The following is a 6,251-nucleotide window of genomic DNA, read 5'->3' as shown; positions in this document are numbered from 1 at the left end:
ATATGCAACTGATAGGATTGAGTTTGCTTCCAAATGCACCAATCTCCTTGTGAGACCACTAATGTCCACACTGTCTCTGCACCATGCACATTTCAGCCTTCCTTGTCTCATCACCATTAACTGCTTGAAAGACCCATTCCCTAGAATAATGGTTAATATTTGGACTACCTAAGCCACCTTTAAAACTAGTTCCATGAGGACGGACTTCTCTGTTCATCTCATTCTTCACCCAACATTTACACTTACAAGGTTACCATCCATTATTACCAGACTCCAATGTTCCTATGACTCTACTTCTATAACCTCACTAAACCTTTCACCGTATCTTCTAGACTTTGGAGACTGCCATCAGTAATTCCTTCTATGCATAAATTATTCTTTGAATATTCCCTTTGCCCAACTTTTCTTGACTAAAATCTGACTCTTGGGGCACCTGTGTGGCTCACTTCGTTAAGCATCAACTTTGGCTCAGGTCATGGTCTCATGGTTCATGGGTTTGAGCCCCGTGTTGGGCTCTGTACTGACAGCTCAGAGCCTGGAGCCTGCTTCAGATTCTGTGTCTCCCTCTCTCTCTGCCTCTTCCCTGCTCACTCTCTGTGTCTCTCTCTCTCACTCTCCCCAAAATAAATAAACATTAATTTTTTCTTAAACCTGACTCTTCCCTGGGGAACTGCTTGCTTCCTTTGCTTCTTCTTCAAGTCTGGCTAGTTTTTCTTCATTTCCTCCCTTACTATTGGGCCCAGAGGCAATTTAATCCACTCCTTTCTCCTCCTTTCTGTTTTAGGACTGCTATTTCCCTTTCCATTTCATTGAAATATATGCCTCTGATAATTCCCAATACGTTTGGCATATAAAAATGTAGGACACATTTGAATTTCAGATAAAGAGTGGATACATTTTAGCATAAATATCTCTCATACAGCCTTACTCCAGTGTCGACTCCAACAACTCTTCCTTACTGAATTATCCTCCTCACTACTCCCTTTCTTTCACTAAAGATATAAACCTAACTTAATGCCTTTCTCTTATTTTTTTCTCTCATTGTTCCTGATGATTTCAAGATGCACATTGATGATTCATTTCACATCTAGCTTTCAAATTCTATATCCTGGCTACCACCATGCCTCAGCCACTCACTCCCTTTAATTATACCCTTAACTTCTCATACCCATTATTGAGAATAAAGGTAAAAGAAATATCTCTATATGTGAGGGATGAAGGAAAGTTGTTTAAAGAAATTTTTAATGTTTTCTAAATCATAATAATCAATTTTGTATAAAGTAAAATTCACCAAAATTGTGATTAAAACTTATCTTCCAATGTGAATTTTAATCATGCATGTACAATATATACAATAAATCCAGCTCATTATACCCAGTGATATATAAGATAAATATCACAAACAAGGCAGTTTTTCTACAAAACTTGCTTAGAAAAGGTAGTTCTGACAAAATATCTCCAGCATAATCTTGTATAATTTCAGCTTTCAGGGAAATGAGTTCTGATTTATCATTTTCTTGATTTTATACTGGTAGTACTTAGAAATACAATTAATATTTGAACACAAAACTCTAATAATAATTTACCATTGTGATGCAAGTGTTTCTTAGATTTTTTTTATATGTTCTTTTTTTTATTTATTTATTTTGAGATATAGAGCAAGCACGGGGCAAGGGCAGAGAGAGAAGAGGGAGAGAAAGTCCCAAGTAGGCTTCATGCTATCAGTGTAGAGCCCAACACAGGGTTTGATCTCACAAAGGTGCCCCACGATGCAAGTGTTTCTAAAAGAACAAAGTTGGAGCTCCTGGGTGGCTCAGTCAGTTAAGCGCCCGACTTCAGCCCAGGTCATGATCTCAAGGTTCATGGGTTTGAGCCCTGCATCGGGCTCTGTGCTGAGAGTTCAGAGCCTGGAGCCTGCTTCTGATTCTGTGTGTGTCTCTCTCTCTGCCCCTCCCCTGCTTACGCTCTGTCTCTCTGTCTCTCAAAAATAAATAAATGTAAAAAGATAAACATAAAAATAAAAGAACAAAGTTAACATTTACTGCAAAACAAATAATTCTTAAACAGGATTGTTGCAAATCAGGATGTTTAAATAAAATGTATATTATAGCTATTAAATCACAATGTAAAAATCTATTGAGTCAATTGAAGTAGAATTTTATTTCTTTTTTAAAAAAATGTTTATTTTTTTTTTGAGAGAGAGAGAGAGAGCACATTAATGAATGGGTGAGGGGGAGAGAGAGAGGGAGACCAAGAATCCCAAGCAGGCTTCACGCTGTCAGCACAGAGCCTGACATGGGGCTCACCCCCAAAATCAAGAGTTGGATGCTTAACCAACTGAACCACCAAGGTGCCCCAAAGTAGAATTTATTTCAACTCAATTGAATACATTTGAGAGACGTCAAGAGATGTCTATGTAATCTGGAAAAAACAGGTATTTATTCTGAACCACAGTAAGAACTATACCTATTTTTCCATGGAACAAAGGAAATAAGTAGCCAAGTTTATAAAAATTCTCTAAATTTAATCATCAGTATTAATAGAATTAAATAGTAAGAAAGTAACTTCTGTATCATTGATTAGTTGAAACTTAAAAGAACCTTCATATATTTCATTTAAATCCCAAATAAAAATTTTCTACATAAACAGTCTGATCTAGTCTGTCAATCACAATCCCTTGAGGTCTACTTAAATACAAGCTGGTTTCTCCAAATATGCTTTAGCAAAATTTTACTTTTTGTACGAAATACAGTAAAGATATTATTACAAGATATCTTCTCTGCCTGGCTGTGGAGACAGACAGACACAAATCCAAATCTTTTCTCTACCACAAAGTTGGTATGTGATTTAAGACAACCTCCCTAGATCTCATCTGTAAAATGAAGTTGATAATAATATGAGTAGGCCTGTTTTGAAAACCAAATAAGAATATCATGTGAAGGGCAAAGCACAATACCTGACAGAATGGGTGCTTAATAAATGTTAGCTCCCTTTCTCGTGTTCTCACGAGAAATAAACAAAATGAACAATAAACAAATAAAACAAGAGGAAGGCAAGAAAGGTGCAATAAGTATGGAAGCTAATTAGCAGGACTAATGCTGCCAAAAGACAAACTTTAAAAAGTCGAATCTATTTTCTAAAAAATGATTATCCTTTTCTGTTAATCCTTTTCTGACATGAATGAGATCAACTTTAAAAAGTTGTCAGTACCTTTGGGTGACCATTTCTTCTGTGTAAGAAATGGTCTGGATGTGGTCCTCAAGGGCATGGGTCTTTCAAAGTCACTATCCCCTTATAAAGTCAAGACTTCTGATATTTCTACATCAAATCATCACTCAATCCTAGATTTAGCCCTGTGAAGAAGAAGAAAATATATTCCAATTGTAATTAATGTCTGAGTGATAGTCATATTTTATGTTTTATAAGGATATAAAAATTATTTCGTAAGTTTATGTCTATATCTCATTTTGAATGCTTAAAATAAAACAGAATAGGTCCTGGCATATTTTTCATATTGGAACTAATGTTATAAGAGAGTAAAGTATCTTTGAACTTAGTTGCTGGTGTTATTATATTTTTCTATTACTCAGAAAACAGAACCAGATAGGTGAATGAGAAGTCAGCCATGGCTCCAGTATGGCAGGTAATGGAGTCAGAAATCAATATCATGCAGAAGGTCATGCTCAGGGAAGTGGAATGAGGCCCAAACTGTCCATCTTCCTCCTTCAGATAATACTCTAACCTGACACTCCTTTTCAATTTTCATAGGAACAAACCTTTACTAAAATGATCAACAGCAAGTTTTATAACATATGCAAAATATCTGATTTATGAGATACATAATAAATGATAACACCTATCATAGTGTTCTAGGGGTAGCTCCTATAGTTTAATTTAAACTCCTTTTTATTTTTTTTCTAATAGTTGGCATTATCTCATAGTCACAAGGCCTTCAATGGAACCATTTACCTTTTGTGAAAATGCAGATTTTCCATAGAAAATATCTGTGAAGAAAGCTTCCTACCCAATTGTAGTTAAGTGATGAATCATTGCCATTATTCGTCAGACACAATTCTCACCCACTCATCAAAAAATGAATAAAAGACTTATTTATACAATTATTTAAAACATACTTCTATTGTATTCAATTTCATAATAAATTCCACAAAATATTACCAGTTCAGTAAGTAAGCCAGTGAAACTCACATTCCAATTATATCTAGACTTTAAGTGTCTTAGGATGAAAAATTTACATTTCTTTAACTGGAAAAAAAATGAAACAAAAAAATAAACTGTAAATGGGAGAAGACATTTGAAAATGATATATCAGATAAAGGGTTAATAACCAAAGTATATAAAGAATTTATACAACACCAAGGAAACAATCTGATTTACAAGTGGGAAGAGATAGGGCACCTGGGTGGCTCAGTTGGTTAAGTGTCCGACTCTTGTCCCACACTGGGCTCCACAGTGAGCGTGAAGCTTACTTAAAAAAAAATGTAAAGAGAACCTGAACAGACATTTATGCAAATAAAATACACAGGTGTCCAACAGACGCAAGAAAAGATGTTCAACATCACTTATCACAAGGGAAATGCAAATCAAAACCACAATGAGATATCACCTGACACCAGTCAGTATAACTAGTATGAAAAAGACAAGAGGTTACAAGTGTTGGTGAGGATAAAGAGAAAAAGGAACACTCAAAGTAGTATTGGTGCGAATGTAAATTTGTGTAGCCACTATGGAAAAGAGCATGGAGGGTCCTCAAAAAATTAAAAATAGAAGTACCATATGATTCAATAATTCCATTGCTGGATATTTACCTGAAGAAAATGAAAACACTAATTCAAAAAGGTATATAGACTCTTATGTTTATTTCAGCATGATTTGCAATAGTCAAGATATGGAAGTAACCTAGGTATCCACCGGTAAATGTATAAAGAAGATATGGTATACATATACAACAAAATATATACTCAGCCATAAAAAGGAATGAAATCTTATCATTTGTGACATAATGGGTAGACAAGAGGGCATTATGCTAAGTGAAATAAGTCAGAGAGAGAAAGACAGGTATGATATGATTTCACTTACATGTGGAATCTAAAAATTAAAACAAATAAAAACAAAAAACCCAGAAGCATAAACAGACTCATAAATACAGAGAACAAACTGGTAGTTGCCAAAATGGGGTGGGAGAATGGGCGAAATACAAGAAGGGTATTAAGAGGTACAAACTTGCAGGTACAAAGTGAGTAAGTCATGGAGATGAAAAGTACAACACAGGGAATATAGTCAATAATATTGTAGGGGCGTCTGGGTGGCTCATTTGGTTAAGCAGCCGATTGTTGATTTTGGCTTAGGTCATGGTCTACGCTGAGCCCTACACTGGGCCCTGTGAGATTCGTGAGATTGAGCCCTACACTGGGCTCTATGCGGACAGCATGGAGAGGGCTTAAGATTCTCTCTCTCCCTGTCTGCTGCGCCCCAGCTCTGTCTAAATAAATAAATTTAAAAAACAATAATATTGTGCTTCCTCTTCTGCCACTCCTGGTGCTGCTTGTGTGCTCGTTCGGTGCAGACCTGCTACCTCTTTTGTGAAGCGGCAGCTGAGGAGACTCCGGCGGTCGCCATGGTGGACGAAAAGCCCAAGGAAGGAGTCAAGACTGAAAACAAAGATCATATTAATTTGAAGGTGGTGGGGCAGGATTGGTTCTGTGGTGCAGTTTAAGATTAAGAGGCATACACCACTTAGTAAACTAATCAAAGCCTGTTGTGAACGACAGGGTTTGTCCATGAGGCAGAACAGATTCTGATTTGATGGGCAGCCAATCAATGAAACAGACGTACCTGCACAGTTGGAAATGGAGGTTGAAAATACAACTGATGTGTTCCAGCAGCCGACAGGAGATGTCTACTAAAAACGGAACATGCTACTTGACTCCAGAACTCTGTTGCTCCAGATCAAGAAGACATTCTCAATTAGAAAACCACAATTTTGTTCTACCACATCCTGACTGCTACAGCATAGTTTTCTCTCTTCTTTCATTTTCCCCTTCCCCATTCCTTTATTGTACGTAAAGTGTGTATGTGCACAAGAATTTTGCATTTTTTTAACTAAATGGCCAATAGTATGTTTTGATCAACATCAAATGGAGATGGGATGGGGAAAAATACTGGTTCTGTGAAAATACCTCCTTTCTCCATTAGTGGCATGCTTGCTTATTCAGCTCTTACCTTTATATTGC

General features: G+C 36.4%; 1 pseudogene; it reads left to right on the top strand.

Annotated features, from left to right (window-relative positions):
• The first annotated feature begins 5,541 nt into the window (after nucleotides 1-5,541).
• LOC109262201 (small ubiquitin-related modifier 2-like) lies at nucleotides 5,542-5,970 on the top strand (annotated as a pseudogene).
• The last annotated feature ends 281 nt before the right edge of the window (nucleotides 5,971-6,251 follow it).

The sequence above is a fragment of the Panthera pardus genome, unplaced genomic scaffold (genome assembly GCF_024362965.1).
Source record: "Panthera pardus isolate Hobbes unplaced genomic scaffold, ASM2436296v1 HiC_scaffold_13, whole genome shotgun sequence".
Lineage (NCBI taxonomy): Eukaryota > Metazoa > Chordata > Mammalia > Carnivora > Felidae > Panthera > Panthera pardus.
The sequence above is the reverse complement of the archived record's forward strand: the minus strand, read 5'-3'. Positions and strand labels throughout refer to the sequence as shown.